Genomic DNA, 19,522 nt, shown 5'->3' with positions numbered 1-19,522 from the left:
GAAGAGCATCCACCTCTTGGCAAACTTATCCCCAGCTCCACATGGTTCTATTGGAGATCATCAGAGTGAAGCAGAACACAGCACAATGGGTAGAGGGTGAGCTCTGAGGCAGACCTTACAAGGTTAGTACTATTATTATTAGTTAGTTAGTACTATTATTCTTTCCGTTAAACAGAGGAAGAAATTGAGACGTTGAGAGGCTCTTTGTCCCCTAAGTTCGGACAAATCCTTCCTATATTCATGAGAAATTAATACAGACCCTGCTTCTCCCAGTTTTCAATTATCAAGGTCCATTCAAAACATACCTCTCCATGCTCAATCAGAGGGGAAAAAAAAAAAAAAAAGCCTTACTTTTCTGTAATGCCGAGTTATTTTCCAAGACTGCCTTAACAAATTACCACAAAACCAGTGGCTTGATAAAACAGGTACTTATTTTCTTATATTCAGTTCTTGTGGACAGAAGTCGGAATGTAGGCATCAGCAGGGATATGTTCTGTGCAAAAGCACGAGGGAAGAATCTTCCATGCCTCTTCCAGCTGCTGGTGGCGTCCAGGGATCTGTGGCCTCTCTGGTTCTTGCAGATGCATCACTCGAAGCTCCGTCCCCATCTACACATCACCTTCTCTGCCTCCCTATGTGGTCTTTCCTGTTATTATAAGGACAACAGTCATTGGATTTAGGGCCCACCCTCAATCCAAGATAAGCTTCTCTCAAGATCCTTACGTTCACCTATAAACACCGTATTTCCAGTAAAGTCATATTCTGACGTTCCAGGAGGATGTGACTTCTAGGGGAACAGTATTCAACCCACTACAAATGCTTACAGCTAAAAGAGAGATTTCACATTCACTTATTTGCTACAGCTCACCAAACTCAGCTGCAGTGACATGCCACTTCCTTGAACTCAAGTCAACTTTTGGGGCCCTTCTATGACCCACATTGTTTCATGTGTACCCCAATATTTGTCTAATTTTGCCAATCTGACTGTGCCTGATGTCAGTCCCCCACAGGGAAGATGAGGCATTCTTAGCTGTGTAGACCTGTGTAACTTCTTCAATTGCATACTGAGTTGAATCATCTATGTCTTTGTACATCTCAGTGTAATACACAGAATTCTCCCTTAGGTTAAGAATCAAACTACAGGTAATAAAAACAGTGGAGGGTGCAAAGAATATATGGAGGCTGTCAGTCTACCTATCTACCTATCTCACCTACTTACCAATCTACATATTTATTTGTCCATCCAACCATCCATGTGCCCCTTTCTCCATCCATCTATTCATCCATTCACACACACACACATTTATCTGTCTATGTGTCTAAGCTGTGTACCACTTACCTTTCTATGAAAGAAATGAATGAATTATTTTGTAGGAAAAAAACTATAAGCTCCACGCGAGCAGGGATTTCTGTTTATAACAGTGCCTGGATCACAGAAGTTGCTTAATAAATGTTGATTGCATGAGCATGATATTTCAGATTTGTACATTTTATAAACCTTTTTTTTTAGCTACTCTATCTAACCCACACCCCCCAATATAAATATTAATGTCCATTAAAAGTCAAATGAAAAAAAGCCTTAGATAGGGATAAAAATCATAATTGTATATCAAAGTTAATGACTTCATTATTTAAAAAAATTTAAAACACCTCTAAATAAAACATAAAAGCTTGAAGTGGTTGTTTAAGAAATTATTTTAAAAGAAACAAATACATCCAAAAACATTATTCATCTGGAAGAGTCCCTTTGAAAGTAGACTGGCTTCAGATGGCATTATTTAATTTCATGGGAATTAAACTGAAGAGGAGAAAATAAACCCATTCTGTTTATTTTATTTTTGACATTCCGTTGAATGAAATGAGGCTCTGATTAACAATAAGCAATCAAAATCCATGAGTCAGGGATGGAACTAAGTAACACATTTTTTGAAAAGCTACTAACTGTAGGATGTCTGAAAATTACATGAGGATTGCAGGATCAGAACAGCCAGTCTTTCAGCTGATGATCCCGATTCTTGGAGGAGCCATTCTTTCTATTTATCCTGAGTTCTATGGGTGTAGTGACACTCCAGTCTCTTCCTAAAAGAACAGACAGCATCAGCCGGTTGAGGAATAAAGTCACGGTCTGTGTGTTTCTGCCCCATCACCTAACAAACTATCTATAACCCGGTGTTTTATTCCCTTAACCCCTTTTTACTGAGCCTCAGTATGCCGAGGCCCGGTTCTAAGCCTAGACGTCTATTAAATCATTTGAACTCCGTAATAGACCTATTAGGTGGATAACTTTCTAATTTCAGTTTTCAGACAAGGAAACCTAGACCAAGGGGGACTGAGACATTTGCTGGGAACTTGAAAAAGCCACAGGTGGAGACAGGGGTGGGAAGCGGCAGATAAGCAGAGGGAAGGCGTGGGAGCCAGAGGCTGGCCCTTACGGGGGACTCTTCAAGAACAGCAGACGGCCCAGCTGGGATGGACAGGGGCAGTAGGACGTGTGGCCACGGTGTCCGGGAGCTCCCCTGGGAGGGCTGCTGTGACTGCCTCCTCCCTGTCAGCCATAGTCTCTGGGTTTTATTTCTACCCATCCAGTCAGCTTGATAGAGTCTTCCTTAGCTAATTTCTCAGGAAAGAATTTTTCCATCTTGACTGTCTCTCTTACCTCAGCTCCTCATTTTAGTTGCAATAATCAACTAAATTGTTAGAGGTGAAATAGATGGACTTTGAGGTGGCTGCAGTTATGTTTCCATATTAAAGTGGTCTGAAGTGTCATTTCCTGCCATAGGTGAGATATTTTAGGGCAATATGAGCATCAATTGAGTGACTAGAGTGAGCTGGAGAGTTTCTAGTGCATGGAGATTTTGCAATTATGAAGGATTGCTTTATTAAAGGCATTTTAACTCCTAGTCTCTTTTTTCTATTAAAAACTGTCCAAAACAGTATTTTTTTTTTATTTTGCAAGTTTGCATGGACTGTCATTCTGATATTGTTTAGGATTAGTGTACTGTGTAATAAAATACTTGAAATAGCACCTCTTAGAGATCCGAGGCCCATCCCACATCTTCTCTCCTTCTCTGTGAAGCAGAAAAGGACACCCAATGAAAACGACCCTGGGGGGGGGGGCGGTCAAGGCACTTACTCTGGCCACAACAAATGTCACAGTAAAACCATTCACTGAGCCTAGGAATTCTGACTTTAGGCCAGTAAAACACTAATGTGTTCTAAAATTCTAAATGTCTAATGTCTTCTAAAATTCAGTGCAACAATTTGCCCTTTAGAACTCTTGAGCAATTTCAAAATCATACAGAGCCAATCAGTTGATAGAAATTAAAAAATGTATTGTTTAAAGAATCCTCATATACATACACACACGCACTTGCTCATAAGCTGCGGGGCCACTTCCTCAACACCCAGCACAACACTGGCCACGCAGTTGGCATTCAAAATATCAATGCCTGAATGAATACATGAGTAGGGGCTCAAAGTTTTAGAAGCTCAAAGTTTTAGTTGCTTAAATATTACATTTTTTTACCCAAAATGCAAGTTTGTGGGATGACAAATTACAGAACACACTAAGGAATACATATGAAAAGAATTCACTAGAACATATAGGATTGTGTTTCTTTCATCAACTTGTCAAAATATGTACCCAGCTTATTCCCCAAATAAGGTTAAAACCAAAATGAAATACTGTGTTCAGTCCAGACCAGACAGATTTACTCCTGAGTCTCCAAAAATATCTTCAAAAACAGAGAAAGGGAAAAGCCGAAAGCAAAAGTAGTTCAATCTATTTTCACCCTAAATGTTAACCAGGTCTTTGGTTTGGTTTGGAGAAGCTTTCAGGAGGCCAGCATTATAAACAGTATGCGAACCACGGAGCCATATACTTATCCATTCAACAGACCTTATCAAGCAGCCACCATGTGCACAGCAGTGTCCTAGGCACTTGAACACATCAGCAAACATTGGGAAATTCTTGCTTGTGGAGTTCCTATCCTCCCAGGGTGAGATACAATATGTGAGAATTTATATGAAATATTAGGAAGGCGAAAAATGCAATGGAATAATGAAAAGTGTAGACATTTAAGAGACCTGAGTACAATTTTAGGAGGGTGGTCAGGGTACACTTCATTGAGAAGGTAGTGTTTAAGCAAACCCTTGACAGAAGGAAGGGAATCAGACACACAGCTAGGCTGACTCATGAAAGGGCATAATACATTCAGGAAGCACATGGAGAGAACTGCTTTGTACTGTGAAATCATCTCTTCAGGAGAATTTTAGACCTTACCCCATTAACAACCCAGAAGAGGGGATATCTGCTTCCACCAAAAGTTGATGTATAGTCAGCGATCCCCAAGTATCATGCAGTGAATTGATTTCATTAATTTCCCTAAGGGACCTTTTTAGAAAGACTTTTGGTACCTACACTGTGAAATTCAGAAGTCTGGACATCAGTCCTGGAATCTGTTTTTTTTTTTTTAAGCACCAGAGGTTGCAGATACAGAACAAGTTTGGGAGGTGACTGGACCCAGTGACTTCTGAAGGCTCCTTCATGTTGCATGGATCTTCTTCCTTAAAACTCAATGGCTTCACACAAGTAAAGTTTACTTCTTGCTGTTATCACATCCATGAAGTAGGAGCAGAGGGGTTCCATGCAGTCAGGGACAGGCATTCCTTCTACAAAATGTTATACCAACTTATAGGACCTCATCCTCCTTAGCATTCCCCTGGTGAGTGGGGAAAGGGGGCCCCTGGAGAAAGCACATCCACATATACTGGCCTTGACCTGGATATTTCACATCTCATTTTGTCTCACAAAGTCATGTGGCCCCACTTAGATGCAACATCTGGAAAATATTTGTGGACCTAGAAAGAGAACATGGATGCTGGTAAGTACACAGGGAGAGTTGTAAGGAGGGTCTCCTCCCAGTGTTTGAGAGCTGATTGATAATCATCACCATCATCACTGTCATCATCATCATTTGCTAATACTTACTGAGCATCATCATGCTGAGGCACTGTTTTAAGCCTAAAGTTCTGTTAATTCATTTGAACTGCACAATAGCCCTATGAAGTAGATACCTTTCTAATTTCAATTTCCAAATTAGGAAACAAGACCAAGAGGCACTGAGACATGGCCAGAGGTGGTGGAGCTGGAGGATGAAGCCAGACAGGGTTCACAATGTCATCCCACAAACTGATCTCTGGCTTTTCCATGGGTTGTCTCTGAAACTCCCAATAATATGCATTCAACTTAACTTCCTGTTCATTGACCACCACTAGAAAATAATATTTGCATTAACTTAGGAGATGGAAAAAAAAAAAACAGGTAACATATAGGAAATAAACAGGAAGGTTAGAAAAAACAGACAGAAATATAGAAAAGAGCATGCAATCAAAACCTGATGTATTAAAGATTATTAAGATAGGCCACTGGCAAACTGATCCAGTGTAAAAATTAAAAGATGCAAAATTTTACAAAGTGTGGAACAGTGAAGGGGACATGATCACGGATACAAGAGAGATTTAAAACAACAATAATAACATAGAATAGTGTCAGTGTCAGCACTTATGCAGTAACAAACTTGAAAACCTAGTTATGCAATAAAAACTTAAAAACTTAATTCAAATTTTTACATCCCTAGAAATATATGAAATGCCAATTGGCACAAGAAAAATAGGTATCTTGTATATATCCATAAATTTTAAGCAAACTGGCCTCTCTTTTAAAAAAATGAGCACAACAAACCAAAATAGGCTTAGCTTTCTTTCTAAGTGTTCTCCACCACACCTGGAAACAGTTGTTACAGAACAAATAGAAAGCTCTAAACATGCATATATTCACTCCAAAACTAAGGAGACCAATGTTAAGTTATAAAATGTATAGTCTCATTCACTCATGAATGTAGATACAAAGATCCCTAAATAAAATAATGGCTAACCAAATCCAATAGTATATTAATGAAAATAAAAAATCATTAGCAGGGGGATGGGTTAGGCCGGTGATGGGTATTAAAGAGGGCACGTTCTACATGGAGCACTGGGTGTTATACGCAAACAATGAATCATGGATCACTACATCAAAAACTAATGATGTAATGTATGGTGATTAACATAATAAAAAATTTAAGAATTATGTGTATACATACATGTGTGCATATATATTTTATATAAGTATGTATACAAAAAAAAAATCATTAGGGAGAATTGATCCTACAAATGCAAAAATGGTTCACTATTTTAAAAGTTACCAACATAACATCAATAGACTAAAAGAGAAAAAAAATCAAATGAGCACCCCAATCAAGAAAAGCATAATTATTGGGGCGCCCGGGTGGCTCAGTTGGTTACGCGACTGCCTTCGGCTCAGGTCATGATCCTGGAGTCCCGGGATCGAGTCCCACGTCAGGCTCCCTGCTCAACAGGGAGTCTGCTTCTCCCTCTGACCCTCCCCCCTCTCATGTGCTCTCTCTCTCTCATTCTCGCTCTCTCAAATAAATAAATAAAATCTTTAAAAAAATCTTTAAAAAAAAAGAAAAGCATAATTATAACTAGGTGTTAAAACATATCAAATAAAAATCTAACAAAAATATAAGACTAGAAAGGAAAAGTCTACAAGCATTCAATTTCAGATCAGGAAAAAAACCCCACTGTCATCTCTACAGTTGAACATACTTCCTGATAAGGAAGAAAAATAAATATAAAAATGGGGGAAGGACGGAATATCATTGTAATTATTTCAAGAAGCCATGAACATCTACCCACAGAAGCCAACATAATCAGCAATCTATTAGAACAAATCTATTAGAACAAGAGTGTTCAGGAAGGTGGAAAAAATAGGGTAAATCTAAAAAATTATGTAATTCATCTCCAAAAAAAATGTTAAAAACAAGTACCATTCATAAACCACAATTTTATAGAGCATCTAAGAAATATCTCAACCATTAAGGCATTCAAAAAGACCTAGTAATAACAACCATAAGTTATTGGTGCAATCAAAGGCAAAAGAAGACCAAGAAAAGAAAACAGAGAGGTCATATGTGGGAACTTATGTGATAGTAATGGTCCCAGGAACCCTGGAGAAACATTGTTCAGTAGGATTGTTGGTAACCCGTTCAATATATGGTGAAAAATAAAACTGGATCCATACTTCACCTCATACATGGACTAGAGACTCAAATGTGGCAGGTGAAACTAGCAAGTTACAAGAACAATGGTGAGAAGTACTCTTTGATCTAGAGATGGGAAAAGCTGCTTGAACAAAGCTGCAGCATCACCTGTTTGTCTTTTCCTCTACACAGTAGACAATTTCCTTGATTTCATTTAGTCATTCAACTGGAATTTTTATTTTAACAATTCACATTTTAGAAGAAGATAGAGTTAAAGGTAGACTGTGAAACTAGTTATGACAGAAAGACTACAACTCTGTGCCTCAGTTTTGTAATCTTTAATAAGTGAGGAGAGAAACTGTACCTACTTCTGATGATTGTCATGGGAATTAAATGAGGATGGATGGACGGATGGATGGGGGGATGGGTGGAGACAGACAGACAGACATGTGCCTGAAACAATGTCCAGCACATAGTAAGCATTATGAAAATACTATTATTTATTATTATTTTATATCCTAAAAGTGATTTACTACTCTTGAGTATTTCCATTGCAAGACTTTGGTTTGGTTTTATGGGTATAATATGTCTAGGATGATTTGAAGGGACTAATGAATGTCACTCTTTTTTCCTCACCCACATTCTAAACCATCTAGGAGAAAACACCAGGGGAAATTATTGATATGAAGATAGTGTTTTTACCATTAAGTCGACATTGAAGACCATGGTTTCAGTCATCTTGCCAGGTGGGTCTTAATTCCTAGCCTCAGAATTAGCCAGATTCACCTACCTCCCATCATTGGCAGGGCTGGGCCACACAGAGCTCCCCTGGAAAAGACAGAACCTGTGCCCTGAGCTTGGCCCATGACTAGGAGAGGAGAGGACACAGGTCTTCAAGCATTCTAATCTGAAAGAAGGGGGTGGGCCATACCTGCTCCACAGGGCCCTCAACCTCCTCAACCTGAGGAGTTGCTCCTCTGCCCCTGGCTGGCTTAACATAGCTCACATTTGTTTTTCACTCATTCTTACAATGTCCAGTGCAAGTCCAGGTAACCATCCAGTGTAACTCTCTTCTGCAGAGCCTCTGCCATCCTGTAATTGCCCCACCTGGAGCATGCAACTTCCATGGTAGACTTAGCAAAAGAGGGCACTAGAGGGCCTTGCACCCAACTAAGTGCCTCAGCTCAGAAATGACACACATTAATTCCACCTAAGCCCACTGTCAAGAACAAGATATGTGGCCTGTAGTGGGCTGAACATTATCCCTTCAAAATTAATGTCTCCAGGAACCTGTGAATTTGATCTTATTTGGAAAAAAAAGCCTTGGTCTATTTACAATTTTTTAAACATTTATTTATTTATTTGAGAGAGAGGGGGAGAGAGGGAGAGGGGGATAGAGACTGTGAGCAGCAGGGAGGAGCAGAGGGAGAGAGAGAATCCCAAGCAGACTCCCCACTGAGCGTGGAGCCCTACTCCGGACTTGATCTCACAACTTGAGATCATGACTTGAGCCGAAATCAAGAGTCAGATGCTCAGTGAGGCTGAATCACCCAGGTGCCGCCCCTCCCCCCGGTCTATTTATGATTTTGGTTAAAGTGAACAAGGTTAGCAAACCCTTAGCTTGACTTTGCTTGGCTCATAGGGTGTTTACATTTTCAACTTTTTGAGGAATCTCTGTATTCTTTTTCATGGCAGCTGCATAATTTGACGTTTCCACAAGCAGTGTACAATTTCTCTGCATCCTTGACAATTTTTATCTTCTTTTTGATAACATCTATCCTAACAGGTATGCTGTGACATTTTGTTGTAGTTTTGATTTGCATTTCCCTCATGATGAGTGATGTTGAGCATCTTTTCGTTCACACAGCTGTTCTGCTGTGTGTCTTCTTTGGCTATCTATTCAGGTCCTTTACCCATTTTCAAAATTAGATTTTGTTTTTGTTTTTGTTTTTGTTTCACTATTGAATTGTAGGAGTTCCTTGTATATTTTGGAAATTAATCCCTTATAAGGTATACAGGTTGTAAATATTTTCTCCCATTCTGTAGATTGCCTTTTTACTTTGTTGTTTCCTTTGCTGTTCAGAAGCTTTTTAGATTAACACAGTTCCACTTGTCTAATTTTTCTTTTATTGCTTGTGCTTTTGGTGTCATACTCCAGAAGTCATTGCCAAGCCCACTGTCATGAAACTTTCCCCTGTGTTTTCTCCTCGGCATTTTTAGTTTCAGGTCTTCCATTTACATCTTTAACCATTTTGAAGTGGGGTTTTGGGGTTTTTTGTTTTTGTTTTTTTTGTACAGAGTAAAATAAGGATCCAATTTCATTCTTTCACATTAGATATCTAGTTTTCCCAACACCATTTTTTGAACAGACTGTTCTTTCCCCATTATGTATTCTTGGCACCCTGGTTGAAAAGCAGTTGACCGTATATGCATCATTTATTTCTGGACTCTCTATTCTGTTCCACTGGTCTTCTGGGCATATACCCAACAGAACTGAAATCTGAATCTCAAAGAGATATCTGTGCTCCCATGGTCTTTGCAGCATTACTCACAATAGGCAAGATATGGAAACAACCCAAATGTCCCAAATTAACAGATGAATGGATAAAGAAAATGTGGTCTATACATACAAGGGGATATTATTCAGCCTTTAAAAGGGAAATCCCATCATTTGCAACAACATGGATGAACCTGAAAGACATCATGCTAAGTGAAATAAGCCAGTCACAGAAGACAAATCCTGCATGGTTCCATTCTATGAGATGTCTGGGGTAGTCAAACGCACAGAAGCAGAGAATAGAACGGTGGATATTAGGGACTGCAGGGAGAGAGGAAAATGGGGAATTATTCCATTGGTATAAAGTTTCAGTTACACAAGATGAATACACCCTAGAGATCTCCCGTACACATAGCACCTATAGTCAACAATGCTGTGTTGTACACTTAAACACTTGTTAAGAGAGTAGATCCCATGATAAGAGTTCTTACCACAAAAAAGGGAGGGGGCACAAGGAAAATTTTGGAGGTGATAGGTATGTATATGTTTTGTGTGGTGGTAACATGGGTGTTCATGTATTTCCAAAGTCATAATATGTGCAGTGTTTTACCTCAATTTTGCCTCAAAAATGCTGCTAAAAATTTGGGGGGGGGGAGTTTTAAAATTTCAACCGATAACATGAGTAGAAGCAGATGGTGATGGTGGATGTATCCGTGGGAGGGAGGGTCATTGTAATTTAGTTAAGATGAGGTCAGACTGAGTTAGTCCCTAACACAATGATTATTCCTAGAAAGCAGAAATTTGGGCACGCACGTACACACACACACATACACACACAAACACCATGTGAAGACTCAAGCAGAAATTGCAGTGATGTGACCCCAAGTAAGGACACCAAGTATCCCCAAGGATGGCTAGCAGCCCACAGTGGTGCTACTCTGTGTTATTTTGTATGGCGGCCACAGGAAACCAATCCGCATCTCTGTGGCTCTGCTCAGCTTTAAGGCACTTAGATGGGCGATATGCATGGAATCAGTTAGCCAGTTATCTCTAGCATTAGCCTTCTGTTGCACTCCTGGGGCAACCCATGTGATCCTGCCACTGTCCTTCTTCCTAGACTCACTGTAGTTCACCAAAACTCCCCTTCACAACCATGGGTCCATATCCGTGCAACATGAATGTATGTTCTAGGGTTCAAACTAGTGACAGCTGCAAATGTAGCTCATCTCCACAGGGAGAAACAAAAGCATCACAAGGGTGCCATGGAAACTGCACAGTCAAATTAAACATGAATCACAGGCTTGTCATGCACAGCACACGTGCACGCACGCACACACACACACACACACACACACACTCACCCACTTGACTTACCAATTGTCATACAGAGTTCAACTGCATTTACATAGGACGTGGCCATCATTTGGGTTCACAGCCCCCCTGAGCCAAGTTCAACAAATACGATATGGGCTAGTGGCCCAAGCCAAAGGCAACAGCCAACAGGTTGTCTGCAATTTGGGGCTTTGGGATTGCTGGATGCACACTATTACCACCCATTGATTCATGCCTTGCTGCAGCAAACTGTTTTGAATTGACGCTTAGTATAAAGGCTTTTAAGACTGCAATCCGTATTTCATTTCTTGCCATAAAATAATAATTTGAGAAATGCAGAGAAATACACTGTTAGCAATTTAACATTTACTTTCAATAAATAGGAAGTATTTTACAGGGAATTGCAGCCCATTATAGAAATCATAATTCATGCTCCGTACCAAGAAAATGTATTCTCAATCTCATTGCACCCTGTGTCCAGCTACAAAACCCAAAACTCCCTCTGCATTATAGATTCTCATTATGATAGGTTAACAAATCTAGGGTAAAAAGTCCTATGAACACAGCCTACACATTTCAAATGAAGACGCCAAAACATGTCAGCCTTTCCTGCAGGGATGGCAGAACTGAAATTGCCCTTCATTTATATGAGGCAACTATAAATGCTGAAATGCAGATTATCATACATGCAAAATGACCCTGCCTGTGTAGTTCCCCACTAATTTATGCATTCTGCAGTTCCAGTACAGCAAGCTTCTTTCCTTCCTCTGAACTTTTTAGAAAATACCAATATTTGAATCTTGAAATTAATTGCCTATAAGCAACACCACAAATTCTGCACTTAAGATCTTTTCCAGTGCACTTAAGATTTGCATTTATGATAATCTGCACCGATCCGTCATCATTCTGGAATTTGGACCTCCTAAGACATAAGCCTCCAATGGTACAAAGGCAGCAGCCTCATTCGTCTTAGAGTTAAAGCAGTAACAAAAAGATGTCAGGTGATACAAATACAGTATTTCAATGAATTACGATTAGAGAGGAGGAATGAGTTAGCTGTTTATTTTACTTATTAAAGAAAAAGCATTTTTCCTACATCCACATAAAAGGTGCTATTCATATACTAGATGGTCATCACCAGAAAAAAATGTGAATTTTACCTTTAAAAGTATCATTACACCTACAAAGAAATTCCCAGATCAAGTCATACTCTGTATGAATGAAGGGTCTAACGCATATGGAATTTTCCTATCTTCCAGATCACACTTGGAGAAAGAAAATAAAAAACATATTTTGAAAAAACAATGCATTCCCTGAAAAGAGAAATGGTTATTTCATATTTCTTCACAGTTGAGAAATAAAACAGGAAGAGTGAGAGAAGATGGGGCGCAGTCGGGCTTATTAGTTCCTGAGGCAATATACACATAGCATTTCTATACCTAGATATTAGAGCAAAAATACACTTGATTCGTTGAATGCCCTTAAAACTGTGAAACCAAGGTCGAGGCATCTTATGCATTCTTGCTAATATCTGTGTGAGTTAAATCAGCCTGTCCACTTTCTGCCTCTCAATATTGAGATTGTGTAATGGAACCCACCGGGATGCGAAGGGCAACAATAGAAAGTTAAGAAGTCAAACAGGCATGGAACTTAGGGAGAGTCTAGGCCAGCTGCGGGAGGCTGGAACAAGACCTCTCACATCTTGATTTAAGGATGAACTTGAATTTGGCTGTCTTGTACACATAGCCCCCCTCCCCTTACTCATCTTGTATATTCGGTGAGTTGAAATTATAGGACTCTAAGCAAGCTTGTGCAAACGGTACTTATCTGTGCTCACTGAAACTGAGTTCTTAATTCAAAGCTCAGTTAGGATGTTCACCTCAGCACATGAGACACAGCAGAGGACACCTGAGGAACATCTTGAACCTTATGGCCAAAAATCCATCTAACTGCTAGGTAGTGGAGAGCGGCATTATTCTGTGTGATTATAAAAGCAGAACAGCTATTAACGAGAGGAAATACCGGGAAGGGAGTTTCACCTGACCATAAAGGAAGAGCTTCCTCACACTTAGAGATGCTGAAAAGAAAGTGGGCTATTGAGGGACTGGGCTCTCTGGCTCCAGAAGTGAGATAGTGTTTCCATCTTCAGTGTGATGTGAGTTCCAAGATGCCAGCATCCTACAGGGGAATTTCTGCATGTTGACAAGTGCCGTGGGGGTTGTTATGAATCCCAGGATGTCCTGTAGCAGACATTCTTTTATCAAGTTGGGTGTAGCAGGTAATAGAGCTAGAATGTCCACTGGCGACAAACGCCATCTCTTAGGTGAAGGAAAAAGAGCTTTGACTTCAACATTTGGCTCTATCCTTGTTTGTGTCATCACCACAGAGACTTCTAATAGCTAAAGCAGGCCCTTCTGGAAGATGGTCAACAACATCTGCCAGGTGGTTTAAACAATACTGAGTGGCTGAGCTGGAATTTCCCCATGCTGAGTCAGAGCGGGGGGAAGACTATGGAAGGCGTGCTGAAAACCACATCGGCTTTGGAGTTCACCAGAGAGATGGAATCTCTACTTTATCCTCACTATACACAGCACCTTAGGAAAGTCACTTAGCCTCTGTGAGCCTCCCTTTCTCATTTGTAAGAGGGAGGATGGTACTTTCCCACTCAGTTTGATAAAAAATATCCCTGGTACGTAGGAGGCACTCAATAAATTATAGCCATTATAACCAGGTGAATTGAGGCTGCTATATATTGAATATAATTGAAAATTTTTCTACAGAAAAATTTCTTCAGCACTTTCTAGGTGTCTCTTGATTTAATGCTGGCCTCTCATGCCAATCACAGGAGAAACCATTCACTCTGCCCAGGGAACAGACGCCCAGAGATGATGTGGAAAGATGCTCTCCTTTCTTGAGTTTGAAACTTCCACAGTAATCTTTCTTCCAGATCTTGCTGACCAACAGAACCCAAGAGCACTTGAAAACTCCGTCATGATCTGGCCCAAGCCCTCAGCCAGCGTCGTGATTTTTCTAGCAGCCTCACAAGAAGTGAAAAGAAGCTGGCTCACCATTGGGTCCTCACCTGCGTATACACTCATCTTACATGATCAGTCCTGAGCCTTGGTCCGCTCTCTGCAAAGAGCCACAAACATGTAGCTATACACAACAAAAGGGGATGATTCTTCAGTAATCTTGAAGTCTCAATTGTAATTTTGTTCAGTTACATGCCTTTTCTCTTGTGTATTATTTTTTTGTAATTAGTAAGCCTTATTTTTATGAGTTTTAGGGTCGCAGAACAATTGTGTGGGAAGTATGGCGTTCCCACATAGCCCCTGCCCTGACACATGTATAACGCACCCCCCCCACCCCGATCAACATCCTGCACCAGAGCAGTCACATTTTTTGGAATGATGAACCTGCAGTGACTCACCACCATCATCAGGGGTCATAGTTTACATTAAGGTTCACTCTTAATGTTGCACCTCTATGGGTTTTTGCAGTGTGTAATGATGTGTATCCACCATTATAGCACCGTACAGGGTTGTTTCACTGTCCTAGACATTCTCTGTGCTTCTCTTATTCCCCCAGTCCGTGGCAACCATTGATTTTTATCGTCTCATAGTTTTGCCTTTTCCAGAATATCATATAGTTGGGAATCATACTGTATCTGGTCTTTTCAGATTGGCCTCTTTCACTCAGTAGTATCCATTTAGGGCTCCCCATGTCTTTTCATGGCTTGATAGTTCATTTTTTTTTTAAACACTGAATAATATTTCATTTTCTGGATGTATCACAGTTCACTTATCCATTCACCTACTGAAGGCATCTTGCTTGTTCCCAAGTTTTGGCAATTATGAATAAAGCTGCTATAAACATTTGTGTGCAGATTTTTGTGTGGACATAAATTTACAACTTCTTTGGGCAGATACCAAGGATCACAAATTCCAGAACATATGGTAAGAGTATGTTCAGTTTTGTAAGAAACTGCCAAAGTGTCTTCCAAAGTGGTTCTGCCATGCTGTATTCCCACTAGCGATGAGTGAGAGTTCCTGTTGCTCCACATCCTCGCCAGCATTTGGTGCTGTCAGGGCTCTGGATGTTGGCCCTTCTAATAGGTGTACAGTGGTATCTCATTGTTGCTTTGTTTGCATTTCCCTGATGATACATGATGTGGAGCATCTTTTCACATGCTTGTTAGCCATCTGTGTATCATCTTTGGTGAGGTGTCTTTTCAAGTCTTTGGCCCATTTTTTAATCAGGCTGTTCATTTTCTTATTGTTCAATTTTACGAGTTCTTTGTATATTTTGGATATATCATATGTGTCTTTTGCAAATATTTTCTTCTAATGTGTGGCTTGTCTTCTCATTCTCTTGACAGTTTCTTTCACAGAACGGGTGTTTTAAAATTTATCAGCTTTTCCCTTCAAGCAATACTAGCCTACTGGAAAATTTAAAATATGGCTTTGCTTTTCTACCTCCCACAGCCTTGACCAGCCATGGGCTTCCACTGTGACATTCACTGCGGAAGATGCTCCTGACCCTTCCATCCAGAGGCACTAGAAACAGCACCAGGATCAGCCGGCAGTGTCCCCCCTGAGACCTGGAGATACGCTTTGAGTGGCTCCCCGCAGGTGCCCTGCCAACACCCAGCCCACGTTCGTCTGGATCTGGAGGATCCAATGAGCTGATGGGAACGTGGCCTCCAGCTGTTAGACCACATCAGACTGAGAGAAAGAACGGCAGTGTGTCATTACCAGCACAGAGCTCAGTGATTATGTCTGTCCTCTAAATGACAGCACTGATTAAACAGAAATTAATTCCTTAACAGGTTGAATTAAATAATCAAGTAATCTGCAGGTAATGTAATTACAATAGTTACTTTATACTTAACGAAACACTCGTGTAAGTATTGATGTGGCAAGTCTTTTCAATCTATCTTGAAGCTCTCCCATTACTATGGAATGACTTTCCCATGAGGATCTAAGGACCCAACTGGCAATTTATGATTCCCTCATGGAACTAAATTTTCAGGTGAAAGGAAGCCCAGTTTCTCAGCCTCTGGCCCAGACTGCACTGGGCATCGGCACCAGTACTGCCCTGCCAACCAGCAGTGGGACCCACCAGCACCTGACAGCCCTCTAGGAATCCAAGACCCTAGTGACCAGAGGACAGAGAAAGGTTTTACCTGAATTTCCCTGTGACCAGTTGATGTTACTTCTCTTCTGGAACTATCTGAAAGATGAGCATCTGCAGTGTGTTGGAGGAGCAGATTTTTTTTCATAGACATAGCATCGACCCTCAGATTTGTTCATCCTGAAGTGTCCTCACAGGAAGGTATAAATATGTTCATAAGACCAGAGCAGCTTGAATGTGCCCATACTGCTCAGAAGACTATTAATTACACGTTGACTGGATCTCAACTTTTTAATCACATTCCCTTGTGACTCAGTATTATTAAACAAATAGATGGGCAAGACACTATTACAGTAATATTACTTGTCAATAAAGATAATCCCATATTCTTTCTACCTCCATGGAAATATTTGATATTAATAAAGAAGACAAGACACAACGGCTGAGGAATGTTCACACTTTCTGGGTGATTTTTTGAGTTTGGTACTTTTGCTTCTGTGTTTTAGCCTTAGAGTAAACAAGCTCCCTTTCTCTACCCCGCCCCCAGCACTGCATAATGCTGACCCCGAATCATAAAACTCATCGGCAATGCAGTTTTTAACCTCGCAGTCTTATCATGAATATTTACTATCTGGCTGGGAGCTGGCACAGGGCTGCCTGCCTCTCTGCTGCCCCTCTGCTGCCTGATCCATTGTTGGGAGAGTGTTGCCATAGCAACAGAAGGCCGCAGAAGGCAAAGAAACTGACAGTCACCCACACAAAGCGCGCCGGATCTGTGGGCTAATTAAAAGGTTCTGTGCTCAGGTCACCTTGTAAACCAGAAATGTCAGTCAGAAACCCGCGGTCACAAGCAGCTCTGCCAAGAAGCCCCTGGAACTCCCCACCACCCTGCAGGTGCCGGCTCTTCCCAGAGTCACGCCTGCTTCTCCTGAGTGAGGAACTCACAGGTCATGCTAACTCCTTGGCTGAGCCATCTTATTAAGCGGCCTGAATCTATTTTTTGCCAGTACGCGCATAAAGCAGTGAACTGGAGTGATTGATTAATAGCAGGCTGCTTTCCTCAGATCCTGATTTAGATCTGATGTCATTTGTAATTGAAACTGCTTTCAAAGCTTATGGGCTGGAAGGTGGGATGTGGGGGCAGTGGGCAACTTGGTGGTGGTAGAACATTATCATCTAAACAAGGCTAGAACACACTCTTCCCTTGGGCGTTAATCAGTAGGTGCCATCTTTACAGTGGGTTCTTGGAGCAAGCTGACTCTGAGCATCTCCGATGTCCCAACTAGCCTCAAGAAAATGGAGTGAGGATCTTGTCCCAAATGGCCCATTGCTGTCCATTAGGATTTCAGGGGCTCTCTGTTATCCAGCTCCTGTGGAACTCTGCAGTCACATCACTACACACCCCACATGGTGTACTCACCTCCAAGTAGCTCCACTACAAACAGAAGAGCCTGGATTCCTGAAGCTAAACTCTGACCCTTTAGATACCCATCCATGGGCACTTGGCAGAAACAGAAAGGGAAGCTTCCAGAGAAACAGAGATGGCCACAAGGAGAGGCCAGACGTTACACAAGAGCCTACTACCACTTACAAAGAAAGTCCACATCCACAGGGAAGCAACCAGACACAAGATGGAGAACTTCACTGTGGCCTGCCTGGGGCTCCCAAAAGACCAAAGTCGGGCGCTCCTGGTCCACTCACCTCGGTTAGCACATGCATATTGGAATATTGGCCTCTCAGAGCAAAGCAGTCCCATGTCTCAAGTCATCAAGGAGTAGTCAGTGGGGCACAGGATCCCCAGGGACAGGCTTGTCTTCCTGCCTCTCTTCTTCCTAATGGCCAGAGCTCCATTCTGAGAGATAGAAAAGACCACACAGTGCAGGTTCTGGATACACACACAAGGGCTCACCTCTAGTCTGTGTGACCTGGAGCATTACTTCATACTTCTGCACCCCTGTTTCATTACCCTATGTAGGGGCAGCAAGAGTATTTCCTTCATGAAGTCACCATGATAACGAAATAAGGTAATCTGTATAAGTGCTCAGAGAGATGCCTGGAGCACCATAAGGCCTCAGTAAACACACCTCAGGTGTGTGTGATGGGCTGAACTGTGTCTCCCAAAAGAAATGTAGGAGTCCCAACCCCCAGTACCTCAGAATGTGACCGTATTTGGAGATGGGGTCTTTACAGAGGTAATCAAGTAAAGATGAAGTCATTAGGATGGGCTCCAAACCAATACAACTGGTGCCTTTAACAAAATGGGAAATTTGGGCACAGAGGCCAACATGTATAGAGCGAAGACAATGTGAGGACACAGGGAAAGCACCAGGTGAAGATGGAGGTCATGCATCTACAAGCCAAGGAGCACCAAAGACTGCCAGGGGCCCCCCAGAACCTGAGAGGAAAGGAAGACTTCCCTTTCCCGGCCATGACCTTCTGCGGGGGAGATTTCAGAAGGTCATGGCCATGCTGACACCTTGATTTTGCCTTTTGCCTCTAAAACTATGGTAACAAATTTCTGTTGTATAAGCCCCCCAGTTTGTGGTGCTTTGTCACAGAACCCTTAGGAACTGATTCAGTGTGTTCATTAGAGTACATGTGAATAAGTTCTAGCCTGAGAAACCCCAAATGCAGTACCTTCAAAAGGAAGTTCCTTATGAGCCCACCATGTTGTGTCCATCCCTGGGCAGATGGAACCGTTCTGCTCCACAGGCTCCTGCGGGAATCCAGGTTTGTTCCACCTTGTGGCTCCATCAGCTACATTCCAATCAGTGGGAAGGGATGGGAGAGAGTCTGGGACACATGATGTCGGGGCTTCTAAGTTCATGAAGGACAAAACCTAGAGGGGCAGCCTCACTTCCCATCAGCACAGCCTGTCATATGGCCACTCCTGGCTGCATGTAGGGTAGAAAGTGGAGTCTTCCGTTTTCCTAGTTGTGATTTTTTATTAATACTATTTAGTGGGGAGTGCTGAGGTGCCACGATCAGTTAAGCATCCAACTCTTGGTTTCTGCTCAGGTCATGATCTCAGGGTCCTAGGATCGAGACCCGCATGGGGCTCCACACTCAGCATAGAGCTGCTTGATATTCTCTCTCTCTCCCTCTCCCCCTGCCCCTCCTACTCATGCTGTCTCTCCCTCTCTAAAATAAATAAATAAAATCTTTAAAAAAAATACTATTTAGGGGCGCCTGAGTGGCTCAGTTGGTTAAGCAACTGCCTTCGGCTCGGGTCATGATCCTGGAGTCTCTGGATCGAGTCCCGCTTCGGGCTCCCTGCTCAGTGGGGGGTCTGCTTCTCCCTCTGACCCACCCCCATCTTGTGCTCTCAATCTCTCTCTCAAACAAATAAACAAAATCTTTATAAAATACTAAATAGTATTTAGTAAGTGGGAAACCTGATACTACATTTGAAGAGAAAAGAATGCAGGGATTAGTTCATGCCAAAACCAAGAACATA

At 41.6% G+C, this 19,522-nt stretch overlaps 1 protein-coding gene across 1 annotated transcript in view; it reads right to left on the bottom strand.

Moving 5' to 3' along the window:
* Positions 1-3,201: 3,201 nt before the first annotated feature.
* Positions 3,202-19,522, bottom strand: part of MED10 (mediator complex subunit 10) — a 135,910-nt gene continuing 119,589 nt past the window's right edge. Inside the window, exon 9 of the transcript XR_003612213.2 lies at positions 3,202-4,860. The gene's annotated coding sequence lies outside the window, so the exon portion shown is untranslated. The remainder of the gene's footprint in view (positions 4,861-19,522) is intronic.

Source organism: Eumetopias jubatus, unplaced genomic scaffold (genome assembly GCF_037043125.1).
Source record: "Eumetopias jubatus isolate StellerSeaLion01/CBP00866 unplaced genomic scaffold, mEumJub1_p1.0 scaffold_5, whole genome shotgun sequence".
Lineage (NCBI taxonomy): Eukaryota > Metazoa > Chordata > Mammalia > Carnivora > Otariidae > Eumetopias > Eumetopias jubatus.
Note: the sequence above shows the minus strand (reverse complement) of the source record. Positions and strands in the feature narration are given on the sequence as shown.